General features: G+C 45.1%; 1 protein-coding gene across 1 annotated transcript in view; it reads right to left on the reverse strand.

Moving 5' to 3' along the window:
- The window catches only part of LOC122543700 (uncharacterized), a 65910-nt gene extending 57523 nt beyond the window's left edge, over positions 1 to 8387 (reverse strand). Inside the window, exon 1 of the mRNA XM_087974849.1 lies at positions 8089 to 8387. The gene's annotated coding sequence lies outside the window, so the exon portion shown is untranslated. The remainder of the gene's footprint in view (positions 1 to 8088) is intronic.
- Between the last annotated feature and the right edge of the window lie 5583 nt (positions 8388 to 13970).

Here is a 13970-nt window from a genome sequence, read left to right on the forward strand (position 1 = left end):
TGAGATAAGGATGCATGGCATTACAGGCAAAGTATTAGCACGGATAGTGGATTGGTTGACTAACACGAAGCAAAGAGTTTGGATAAATGAGTGCTATTCTGGCTGGCAATCAGTGACTAGTGGTGTGCCTCACAGATCGATGTTGGAACTGCAACTACTTACAATTTATATCGATGAGTTGGAGTTTGGGACCACAGGAAGGGTATCAAAGTTTGCAGATGACACTAAGACGAGTAGCAGAGCTAAGTGTGCAGAGGGCTGTGAAACTTTGCAGAGGAACATAGATACATTAATTGAGTGGGCTAAGATCTGACAGATGGAGTACAATGTTAATAAATGTAAAGTCATACATTTCGGTAGGAGTAACAGTAAAAAGGAATATTACTTGAATGGTAAAATGTTGCAGTGTGCTGCTCTGCAGAGGGACCCTGGGTGTCCTTGTGCATGAATCACAGAAGGTTGGTCTGCAGGTACAACAGTAATTAGGAAGGCAAATGGAATGTTGTCTTTCATTGGTAAAGGGATTGGGTTTAAGAGCAGGGAGGTTATGTTGCAAGGTAAGGCCACACCTGGAGTACTGTGTGCAGTTTTAGTCTCCTAACTTGAGAAAGCATGTACTGGCACTGGAGGGAGTGCAGAGGAGGCTCACTAGGTTGATTCTGGAGTTGAGGGGGTTGACTTATGGGGACAGACTGAGTAGACTGGTATTATATTCATTGGAATTCAGAAGAATTGGGGGGGGGGGGGGGGGTGTGGATTTTGGCAAAACATAAAATTATGGATGGAATAAATTACATCAAAGTAGAGAGGATGTTTCCACTGGCAGGTGAAACTAGGACAAGAGAGCAGAGCCTCAACATTAGAGGGAGCAGATTTAGGACTGAATTAAGAAGGAATTTCTTCACCCAGAGTCATTAATTCATGGAATTTCCTGCCCAGTGAAGTAGTCGAAGCTACTTCAGTAAACATTTTTTAAGCTAAAGTAGATTTTTATTGAACAATAAAGCAATGAAGGGATACAGTGAGAGCACAGGTTAGTGGATCTAAGCTCACGTAAAAATCAGCCATGATCTTATTGAATGGCCGAGCAGGCTCGAAGTGCTGGATGGCCTACACCTGCTCCTAGTTCTTACATTCCTACTGTACATTACGTCCTGGTGCGAGGGTCATTAAATAATTGAAGCATATTGTCAGAGGAGAGGAGAGTGAGAGGCCCAAAGTTGTTGCACACATTGGTAAGAGTGGCATAGCTATTGAAAGAGTTAAGGATCTGCAGAGTGAATATGGGAGATTAGGTAGAAAGTTACAAAGCAGAACCTCAAAAGCATTTTAAAATCTCTGGTTTACTCTCAGAGAGCAAAAAAAGCAACCACAGAGGAAATAGGGTCCATTAAAGATCAACGAGATTAAGTATCCTTTGAACCTCCAGAGATGGGAGAGATAACAAATTAACATTTTGTGTCACTTTTTACTGTGCAGAATAAAATGGAGGCTGGAAAACTCAGGGAAATTAATATTGCTGCTCTAAAAACAGTTCATGTTAAAGAACAGGAAGTGGTAAGAGGTCTTAGTATATCATCTATCACCATGGATAAGGTGCCAGAGGACTGAGGGGTGAGTAATATTGCACCTTTATTTAATAAAGGAGAAGCCTGAGAACTGTAGACCTGTCAGTCTGACAAGAGTGGTGGGTACATTTTTGGAGGCAATTCTGAAAGATGGAACTTACACCAACTCAGAGAGGCAAGGTCTGATTGAGGATAGTCAGCACGGCTTTTTGCTTGGGGCCAGCCGACCGGGGAAAGCCACAGTTGTCACGTCTCTGGCACTGTGGCTCAGAGGTGGTGGGGGTGGGAAAAAAATAGAAAACCTAGTGGTAGGGGACTCAAGAGTTAGACGGATTGACAGGAGATTTTGTGGTCAGGAACTGGACTCCTGGAAGGTATGTTGCCTCCGTGGTGTCAGGGTCCGGGATGTTGCCGATCGGGTTTACAAGATTCTGAAGGGGGAGGGTGAGCAGCCAGAAATCGTGGTACATATTGGCACCAATGATATAGCCAGGAAAGGGATCGAGGATCTGAAAAGTGACTACAGAGAGTTAGGTTGGAAGCTGAAGAGCAGGACAAGTAGAGTAGTGATCTCAGGTTTGCTACCAGTGCCACGAGATAGTGAGATGAGGAACAGTCAGCGAGTGCAGCTAAACACGTGGCTGCAAGGCTGGTGCAGGAGGGAGGGCTTCAGATACCTTGACCATTGGGATACCTTCTGGGGAAGGTGGGACCTGTACATGAAGGACAGGTTGCACCTGAACTGGAAGGGCACAAATGTCCTGGGTGGGCAGCACGGTGGTTAGCACTGCTGCCTCACAGCGCCAGAGACCCGGGTTCAATTCCTGCCTCAGGCGACTGGCTGTGTGGAGTTTGCACATTCTCCCCGTGTCTGCGTGGGTTTCCTCCGGTTTCCTCCCACAGTCCAAAAAGTGTGCAGGTCAGGTGAATTGGCCATGCTAAATTGCCCGCAGCGTTAGGTGTAGGAGAATGGGTCTGGGTGGGTTGCGCTTCGGCAGGTCGGTGTGGACTTGTTGGGCTGAAGGGCCAGTTTCCACACTGTGAGTAATCTAATCTAACCTAAAAAATTTGCTCGTGTGATTCAGGAGAGTTTAAACTAGTTTGGCAGGGGAGTGGGAATCAAAGCCACATGTCTGAGAGGGGGTCAGTTGCAGACGCGACAGTGACAGGATATATTGAATCTATCAGGAAGGTTTCTCACGCGATGAAACAAAGGGATTGGTTAAAGTGTGTCTGCTTTAATGCAAGGAGTGTCTGAAATAAGAGTGACGAACTTAGAGCATGGATCAGTACTTGGGCATATGATGTTGTGGCCATAACAGAGACGTGGCTTTCACAGAGGACGGAATGGTTGCTTGATGTTCCAGGGTTTAGAACGTAGAGAAAGAACAGGGAGGGTAGAAAAAGAGGAGAATAGTGTAGCATTGCTAATCAGAGTGCATCACAGCTCCAGAAACAAAGGTTGTTAAGGAAGGTTTGTCTACTGAGTCAGTATGGGTGGAAGTTAGGAACAGCAAGGGAACAGACCACCTAACAGCAGTAGAGACATTGAACATCTCATAGGCGAGCAGATTCTGGAAAAATGCAAAAGTAGCAGGGTTGTTGTAATGCATGATCCCAACTTTCCCAATATCGACTGGAACCTCCCAAGTGCACATGGCTTGGATGGAGCCGTTTTTATCAGGTGTGTTCAGGAGGGTTTCCTTACTCAGTATGTCGACAGACCGACGAGGGGAGAGACCATTTTGGATTTGGTGCTCTGAAACGAGCCAGAACAGGTGTCAGATCTCATGGTGGGAGAGCACTTTGGTGAAAGTGATCCCAATTGCCTCACATTTAGCATAGCCTTGGAGCGTGAAAGGAGCAATTACCAAGGGAAGATATTTAATTGGGGAAAAGGAAATTATGACACTATCAGACAGGAGTTGGGAAGTACAGACTGGGAGCAATTGTTCCACAGGAAGGGCACAGCAGACATATGGGAGACTATTTAAGGAGCAGTTGTTGCGAGTGATGCACAAATTTGTTCTTCTGAGACAGGTAAGAAGGGGTAAGATTACTGAAACTTGGATGACGAGAACAGAGGAACTTCTCGTTAAAAAGAAGTCAGCTTACCTAAGGTGGAGGAAGCGAGGATCTAGCACAGCTTTACAGGATAAGGGCCTGTTCTGTGCTGTGCTTTTCTATGTTCTAAACCATTTCTCTCAAACTTTATTGAAGGTTCGTGGAGGACCTGACCAAAATGATTAATGAAGGCAAAGTAGCAGACATTGTTTAAATGTACTTCAGTAAAGCGTTCGACAAGTTTCCACATGGTAGACTAATTACATCACATGGGATTCAAGGAATGTGTGCCAATTGTATACAAAAATTATCTTGACGACAGAAGATAGAGTGCGGTGAGGGAGGGTTATATTTTGAACTGAAGGCCTGTGACCAGTGTTGTTCTACAGGTCTTGATACTGTGTCCACTTTTTCCTTTTCATTTATATAAACAATTTGGATGAGTGTACACGAGTGTGAGAAAATTTGACCAAAACGGACACAAAAACTGTGTGGAAGCCATTTTTGTCACAAAGCAAGTTTTGCAGTAAAATGGAGCCTGCTAGCATAGTGCCGTTTGAGCCCTGGCTGAGGAATTCTGTTAGGATAACTTGACCTTGCAGCTGCAGACTGTCTCTGTTCCTCTGGCCCCTTAGACAGTTTTGCTTCATAGAATAATGTATTGTTTCATTATGTCCCTTATCAGTTGTTTTTGCCTAGCTGAACCTGCAGTGTAAGATAACGTTTATATAGGATAAACAGGAAGACAGCTAACTATCCGCATACATGAACATCAACTAGCCACGAAACGACACGACCAGCTATCCTTAGTAGCCACACACGCAGACAACAAGCAACCTGAATTCGACTGGAACAACACTACTATCATAGGGCAAGCCAGACAGAGAACAGCCAGGGAATTCCTAGAGGCATGGCATTCATCCACAAACTCCATCAACAAACACATCGACCCGGACCCAATATACCAACCACTACAGCGGACAGCTGAAACTGACAACCGGAAGTGGCAGGGACAGACCACTATAAACACTGGAGGAAACATCAAAGAAGCGCTTCGCAGGAGGCTCCCAAGCACTGATGATGTCGCCTAGCCAGGGGACGAAACGTTTGCAACAAAAACTTCCAGCTCGGCGAGCAGAACCACAACAACGAGCACCCGAGCTACAAATCTTCGCACAAACTTTGATAACATTTAGTTTTGTAGTCATTAATGCAAGTCTGGAAAATATATGCGGACCTTACAACTACCCCTTAGGTTGCACAGTGGGCTTGTGGTATACTATATAACCAGTAGCACTCCATTTCTTTGATCGAAGATAGATTTCCCATGGTCACGATAAAGCTAGTTGGTTGCTGAAGGTCTCGTCTCCTGGCTATTTTGTTTCAAATGATTCAGCACAAGATTTAATGCTCCCCAACAATGAGGCATTAAATGATTCCAGAAGTTTGCAAATGATTCCAGAATTGGTGATAGACAGCGTTTTTCGCAGTCCACTCAAAGGTTACAAAGAAATCTTGATCTATTCGGTCAATGGGCTGAGGAGTGGTAGGTGCAGTTTAGATTAGATTAGATTACTTTTAGATTAGATTAGATTACTTACAGTGTGGAAACAGGCCCTTTGGCCCAACAAGTCCACACCGACCCGCCGAAGCGCAACCCACCCAGACCCATTCCCCTAACACTACGGGCAATTTAGCATGGCCAATACACCTAACCTGCACATCTTTGGAGTGTGGGAGTAAACCGGAGCACCCGGAGGAAACCCACGCAGACACGGGGAGAATGTGCAAACTCCACACAGTCAGTCGCCTGAGGCGGGAATTGAACCCGGGTCTCTGGCGCTGTGAGGCAGCAGTGCTAACCACTGTGCCACCCACAAGGTATTTAATTTGGATAAATGTGAGGTACTGCATTTTGGTAAAACAAACAAAGGCAGGACTTATACAGTTAGTGGTAGGGCCTTGGGTAATGTTGTAGATCAGCATGTTCTAGGATTTCTGGCACAAAAGTCATTGAAATTTGGGTCACGGACAGGGTGGTTAAGGCGGCATCTAGATCGCTTGCCTTCATCGCTCAGTTAATTGAGTATAGGAGTTGGGACATCATGTTGAGATTGTACGGGACACTGGTAAGGCCTCTTTTAGAAAACTGTACAGTTCTGGTCACCCTGCTGTGGGAAGGATATTACTAATTGGATAGGATTCAGAAAAGATTTACCAGGATGTTGCCAGGAAGGGAGAGCTCAAGGTAAAAAGATAGGGTGGGAATTGTATTTCAATGGTGTGGCGGAGGTAGAGGGGTGACTTTACAGATGTTTACAAAATTATTAGGAGCATAAACAAGATGACTAGCAAGGGTCTTTTCCCTCAAGTGGGAGCATTCAAACCCAAAGGAGCATATATTTAAGATGAAGAAAACAATTTTATAAAGGATGTGAGATGCAATTTTTGTTTTAAAAACCGTGGTTCACATGTGGAATGAACTGCCAGAGGAAGTGATGGATGCAGGTACAGTTACAATATTTAAAGGACATTTGGATAAGTACATGACTAGGATACGTTTTGAGGGATATCGGCCAAATGCAGGCAAGTGCGACGAGCTTAGTTTGGGAACATAGTTGTCATGGACTAGTTGGACCGAAGGGACTGTTTCCCTCCTATAAGACTATGTCTCAATCGGTCAAAGAGGTAAGAATGGAGGAGAGGCATTTTATCAATCTGCAACTGAACCCTGTTCCTGTTTTCTCCCCATCCCTTTCAATAGCTCCTAATATTCCATCACCCATTTTCTGATCGGGAGTCTGACACATCTAAAGGTGGCACTTCAGCTCCCATCCGCTACCCACACTAGTTTAAAACCTCACCAATGAAACTAGCAAAAGTTTTGATGAGGAGATTTATCCAATTCTGCCTGGGGCAACCAGTCAGGCTTGTACAGGTTTCACCTTCCCCAGGAACTGTCCCCATGCCTCAAGATGCTAAATCCTTGTCTTGTTCATTTCTCCAGACATGCATTCACTTTTATCCTCTTAACTGTGCTGTCTGAGATGCTCTGTATTGCAGGCGCTCCACAATTAATCCACCCACAGCTCCACCTATGAAAAGCCAGTTTTTGCAGATGTTAACACTTCCTGTATACATAGCCATCACGAACACTGGAAGCGTTACTTATTGTACACATTGTGCAACATGGGGACATCCTCACACCAGAGTTCGGAGCTCTCTTGTCCGGTCTTCTCTCAAGATTATCCTACCCTTGAACAGAACTTAATTGAGCCTTTATTTCAAACGTAATCAAAAACTTCTAACTGTACATCCGCTGAATACTGTACTTTAAAAACAGTAAAAATATACTCTACAAGTATCACTTAACAATTGGCTGTTTCCAGTGGGATTGTGTCACTCAAAATTGGCTAAACTGAGACTGACCGGACGGAATCTTTCAGCTTCACTTTCTCCATCTCAACTCGATCTGCTTTCACCCATCACTAATGCACTCTAATTGAGCTAAACAGCATTCACGGTGCTGCTTGTCAAGGTAAGTGTCTGCTCACACCTACGCTGACCACAGCCTTCAGTAGTGTTACAATGCAGTTCCTTCGGTGATGAAGGAGCGACACTCCGAAAGCTAGTGTGCTTCCAATTCAACCTGTTGGACTATAACCTGGTGTTGTGTGATTGTTAACTCTGTGCACCCCAGTCCAACACTGGCTCCTCCAAATCATTTTCAACATAAACTTCAACATGTTCAGCATCAACAGAGAGTTGTCAGTATCTGGAACATTCCACCTGAAAAGGATGCTGGAATTCAACTCAGAGTCTGAGAGAAGTACAGCATGTAAATACACCCTTTGGTCCAACTCATCCATGCCGACCAGATACCCTAACCTAATTTAGCCCCATTTTTCAGCACTTCCCCATATCCTCGAAACCCTTCCTATTCACATACCCATCCAGATGCCTTTTAAAAGGTGCAATTATACCAGCCTCCACCACTCGTCTGGCAGCTCATTCCATACATGCACCACCCTCTGCGAGAAAAAGGTGCCCCTTAGGTTTCATTTATATCTTTCCCCTCTCACCCTAAACCTATGCCCTCTAGTTCTGGACTCCTCCTATCCCCGACTTGCTTTTCCAAAATGCAACACCTCGCAGTTATATAAATTAAACTCCATCTGCCACTTGCATAAGGAATTTAAAAGGAAGTTTGCAGGTACTGAAGAATGAGAAATGCATAGGTTAAAATCAAGGAGTGGGTGATGGGGACTAAACATGACAGTTCTTTCAAAGAGACGAGGCATTATTTGGACAAATCTTCGCCTCGCTTGAGCCAGTATCTCCTTCCTCAGCTGCAGGGCTCACAACTGAACACACAGGGGTAACATAACCAAGAATTTGAACATCTTGCTGCTTCTAGAGTTACAAACACATTGGAATAATCTTCGCACAGACAAACCTGTTTCCTCCCACAGCTGGGAGGCAATGACATTCGGGTCCTTGATCACTCTGCTGACTAGGAGAAAGTGAGGACTGCAGATGCTGGGGATCAGACCTTAAAAATGTGTTGCTGGAAAAGCGCAGCAGAAGGGCTTTCCTGAAGAAGGGCTTATGCCCGAAACGTCGATTCTCCTTCTCCTTTGATGCTGCCCTGCTGCACTCTGCTGACTGTCAGAAATGGCTTTCAGATTCCGTTCGCAATTAACACTCTGTGAAACGAATTCAGAAAAGAAAAAAAAATAAATCACTGCCAGTCCAGTTGCAGAAATCCAGAACAAACATGTCCCTTGGGTTTCAGTTCGATTTGTGCAAATTCCCCACCCAGTCAGGAACATGCGCATGCGCTTCCCGCTCCCCCAGACAGTCACTCAGGAGCATGCGCGTCCCGCCCCCAGGCAGTCAATCAGGAACATGCGCATGCTCGTTCCTGCACCTTGCCCCCAATAAAGATGGCGGCAGCGACACGCGGCTGACCACCGCCTGCGGCCCGCAGCCGTTTTCCCGTTTGCTTCAAACGCGGATTCGAAATTTTACAATTCAGCTCAACCGGCCCACACCGAGCGTTTGTGAAAGCGCCCATACTCAGACTGAGTCCTTTTTTTCTCTCTCTTAGTCTCCGCTGTATGCCCTTACCTCTCCCGCAACCGCCTCACGCGTTCGCTCAGGCACCAGTCGCAGCGACACTGCGCCGGAAGCGTTAACGGTGACCCCGCCCCTCCTCCTCCTCCTCTCCCATTGGATGGAGGACCAGCCGCACCAGCATGGTCCTCCAGACCCGCCCACTCCGTTCCTATTCGGCGGGGACCCGACGTCAATCAGGTGGACCCATTGTTTTGTCACAGGAGGGACTTTCCCTGTCTCTGCCCTGGGGTGAACTTCATCATCCACAGGGAGTGCGACAGTGTCACAGAGTCCATTCAGCCCATTCTGACTGTACTCTCTCACCACGAGAAACGCTGCAAATCTACTCAAATCCCATGCCCTTTGCTCACAGCCCACCAAATTTTTACTAAATTCCAAATTTCTTTTGAGAATAGCCAATGAATTTGCACCCGACTGCCGTTCAGACTGTTCCAGACCCTCTGAACTTGCTGAGTAAAATAATCATGATTTGCCAATTGTCTGAAAACTGTGTTGTGTGGATACCAAAGGTAATTGCTATGCTCTTTGCAAATGAAATATCCTGAAAACAAAATCTCCGTTTCACGGTCTCAGCTGGCAGCAGAATTAGCTAAAGATTCCGGTATCTCTCAACAAAACCGAAACCTATTTTAGTTTTAATTTATTCATGGGGTTTGGTTTTTGTTGCCCAGACCATTACTTATTCTCCATCTTTAACTTATTTGGAGAAAGTGGTAATTAATCGTCTTCTTGAACTGCTGTAGTCCATGTAAGTAAACCACACTGCTGTTTAGACAGTAATCTGCAGTCTCACAACTCTCCCTCTCGGTGCAGTCCCGTCCAGACACACAATCCTCGGTAATCCCCTCCAACCTGACAATCCTCGATATCTGTATAATCTTCTGAGTCACAACTGTCCTTGTCTCTGCAATTTCGTCCAACCTCACAATCCTCTGACCTCTGTAATTTCCTCCGGCTTCACAAATCTCTTTACCTCTGTTAGAGAGCATAAGAAAGTTCAGGGAAAGCACAGCCACAGCATGTATACGACCATAAAACGTTGAAGCAGAAATTAGGCCAGTCGGCCCATCGAGTCTGCTCCCTCATTCAATCATAGCTGATAAGTTTTTTTTCAACCTCATTCTCTGGCTTTCTTCTCATAACCTTAGGTTCTTGATTGTCAAGAGAATCAATCTATGTCTGTTCTAAATATACTTAATGGCCTGCTCTCCACAGCCTTCAGTGGCAATGAATTCCACAAAATCATCACTCTGCCTTATCTCCTTACTCAATGGCTGTGCCCTTGGGTCCTTGTTTCTCCTGCCAATGGAAACATTTTCCCAATGTCCATTCTGAAGAGGCCATTCAGTATTCTGTAAGTTTTGATTAGATCACCTCTCATCCTTTAAAACTCCATTGTGTGTAGTCTCAGTCTTCAACTATTCCTCATATCTTAAGCCTTTCATTCCTACAATAATTTTCGTGAACCTCCTCTGGACCAGCTCCAGGGCCAGTGCACCCTTTCTGAGGTATGAGCCCTTAAAATTGCTCACATAATGTAAAGATGGTCTGACCAGAGTTTTATACAGCTTGAGAAGTACACCCCTGCTTTAAAATTCTTGTCCTTTCGAGATGAATGACACCGTTGGGTGGCTCAGTGGTTAGCACTGCTGCCTCACAGTGCCAGGGACCCAGGTTTGATTCCTGCCTCAGGTGACTGTGTGGAGTTTGTACATTCTCCCTGTGCCTGTGTGGGTTTTCTCCCACAATCCAAAGATATGTAGGTTAGGTGAATTGGCCATGAGAAATTGCCCATAGTGTTAGATGCATTAGTCAAAGGGAAATGGTTCTGGGTGGGTTACTGTTCAAAGAGTCGGTGCGGGCTTGTTGGGCCAAGTGGGCTGTTTCCACAGGGAATCTAATCTGATACTGTGTTTGCTTTCCTAACTCCTAACTCAACCTGTAAGTTTACCTGAAGAGAACAGTGGACAAGGACTCCCAAGCACCTTTGCAGTTCAGATTCATGAATTTTCTCCCAATTTTGAAAATAGTCCATGCCTCTATTCTTTCTACCAAGGTGCATGACTTCACATTTTTCCACACTGTATTCCATCGGCCACTTCTTTGCCCACTCTCCTAACCTGTGTCATAGAGTCATAGAGATGTGCAGCATGGAAACAGACCCTTCGGTCCAACCCGTCCATGCCGACCAGATATCCCAACCCAATCTAGTCCCACCTGCCATCACCCGGCCCATATCCCTGCAAACCCTTCCTATTCATATACCCATCCAAATGCCTCTTAAATGTTGCAATTGTACCAGCCTCCACCACCTCCTCTGGCAGCTCATTCCATACACGTATCACCCTCTGTGTGAAAAGGTTGCCCCATAGGTCTCTTTTATATCTTTCCCCTCTCACCCTAAACCTATGCCCTCTAGTTCTGGACTTCCCGACCCCAGGGAAAAGACTTTGTCTATTTATCCTATCCATGCCCCTCATGATTTTGTAAACCTCTATAAGGTCATCCCTCAGCCTCCGATGCTCCAGGGAAAACAGCCCCAGCCTGTTCAGCCTCTCCCTGTAGCTCAGATCCACCAACCCTGGCAACATCCTTGTAAATCGTTTCTGAACCCTTTCAAGTTTCACAACATCTTTCCGATAGGAAGGAGACCAGAATTGCATGCAATATTCCAACAATGGCCTAACCAATGTCCTGTACAGATGCAACATGACCTCCCAACTCCTGTACTCAATACTCTGACCAATAAAGGAAAGCATACCAAACACCTTCTTCACGATCCTATCTACCTGCGACTCCACTTTCAAGGAGCTATGAACCTGCACTCCAAGAGAAATGGAAAGGCTGAGGCATTAATGTTTGTCTTTTCTAGATTTCAATCCCGAACTGGCAGTGAGTTTTCTTGAGGGAATTCATTTTCCAGGATATTAATTGAGAATAACTTGCAGACCGAGATCTCGAAAACAACTTTGAACAGAATTAGCGGAGTCGACAGGATTTGAATATCATTGGCACTCAGCTGTTGAAGGAAAAAAAATTGTTCTGTTATGCCTGTTGGAAAAATATTTCAGAGATCTTTGTAACTCAAAAAAAACCCAAGATATTCAAATTCGTGGCTAGATCACCCCAACGTATGTGGTCAGTTCTTGACCCTGCAGATAAAGAAGGAGATATTGACCTGAGGTGTGGAGGAGCCAGTGTTGGACTGGGGTGGACAAAGTTAAAAATCACACACCAGTTTATAGTCCAACAGGTTTGCTTGGAAGCACTAGCTTGCGGAGCGCTGCTGCTTCCACAGGTAGCTGTGGAACAGGATCATAAGACACAGAATTCCAGCAAAAGATAACAGTGTCATGCAACTGAAATGATATATCATCTCAGCTTCCATCACGACTCCCAGCTTCTATTGCAACACTATGGATTTCTTACAGAAACTCAGCACCATGGACTAGTTGAACCGGGAACATTCCTCGTCACAATGGAGTCATTTTTTAACTTCATCCACCCCAGTCCAATACCGGTTCCTCCACGTCAATTTAACTTTGACCACCCCAGTGCAACGCTGGATCCTCCACACCATAGTTTGTCCCAGTTTTGTACCCACTTCATAATTTTAACCTTTAAATCCCTCATTCTCAAACACCTGCACACTTGCTTGTAAAATTCCTTATGGACTTATGTTCCTACTCCCTTTCAGGTGGAACGGTACAGATCTTTGAGTCCTAAGCATTATGAAGTGCTGAACTGAAAGATGAGATGCTGTTCCCTGAGCTCCCATTGAGCTGCATTGGAACAGTACAGGAGTCTTGGGTCAGAATGGGTGTGACAAGACAATTAAAGTAATAAGGCTGCACTGTGAGTGCTGCATTGCACAATGAGAGTTGGGTGGAAACAGATAGTGAGTGAGACATAGAGAAGGTCGAACTGAAAGATTGAATGCAGTGCCCTCAGTCTGTGAAGTTTAGAAAGTGACACTGGCCCAGTTGAAACAATCAGTTGGTAGGTAATATTGTGAGATTATTTTCTACAGAGTTTATCAAGTATAATATATCAGCTAAAGTACAGGTAGAAGTTTTGATTATATTAGAATTTTTTAAAATGAAGGAAGATCACTGGCTCTATTGAATTCTGTGCAAAGAGAGTAACGAGCTTAATTTAAAGAGAAGTCATGACAGGAAATCTTAGACCCCCGGTGTGCTCCAGCCCTCTACTTTTTATCATTTACATAAATGATTTGGATGCGAGCATAAGAGGTACAATTAGTTAGTTTGCAGATTACACCAAAATTGGAGGTGTAGTGGACAGCGAAGAGGGTTACCTCAGATTACAACAGGATCTGGACCAGATGGGCCAATGGGCTGAGAAGTGGCAGATGGAGTTCAATTCAGATAAATGCGAGGTGCTGCATTTTGGGAAAGCAAATCTTAGCGGGACTTATACACTTAATGATAAGGCTGAACAAAGAGACCTTGGAGTGCAGATTCATAGCTCCTTGAAAGTGGAGTCGCAGGTAGATAGGATAGTGAAGGCGGCATTTGGTATGCTTTCTTTTATTGGTCAGAGTATTGAGTACAGGAGTTGGGAGGTCATGTTGCGGCTGTACAGGACATTGGTTAGGCCACTGTTGGAATATTGCATGCAATTCTGGTATCCTTCCTATCAGAAAGATGTTGTGAAAATTGAACAGGTTCAGAAAAGATTCACAAAGATATTGCCAGGGTTGGAGAATTTGAGCTACAGGGAGAGGCTGAACAGGCTGGGGCTGTCTTCCCTGGAGCGTCGGAGGCTGAGGGGTGACCTTATGGAGGTTTACAAAATTATGAGGGGCATGGATAGGATAAATAGACAAAGTCTTTTCCCTGGGGTCGGGGAGTCCAGAACTAGAGGGCATAGGTTTATGGTGAGAGGGGACAAATATAAAAGAGACCTCAGGGGCAACTTTTTCACGCAGAGGGTAGTACATGTATGGAATGAGCTGCCAGAGGAAGTGGTGGAGGCTGGTACAATTGCAACATTTAAGAGGCATTTAGATGGGCATATGAATAGGAAGGGTTTGGAGGGATATGGGCCGGGTGCTGGCAGGTGGGACTAGATTGGGTTGGGATATCTGGTCGGCATATACGTGTTGGACCGAAGGCTGAACATTTGTATGACTCTATGACTCTCTGACCTGGGAGGGAGGGAGAGGGAGAAAATCAT

This window comes from Chiloscyllium plagiosum, unplaced genomic scaffold, assembly GCF_037043375.1.
Source record: "Chiloscyllium plagiosum isolate Xiang-an unplaced genomic scaffold, Cpla_swu_hap1 HiC_scaffold_27, whole genome shotgun sequence".
NCBI classification, from domain to species: Eukaryota; Metazoa; Chordata; class Chondrichthyes; order Orectolobiformes; family Hemiscylliidae; genus Chiloscyllium; species Chiloscyllium plagiosum.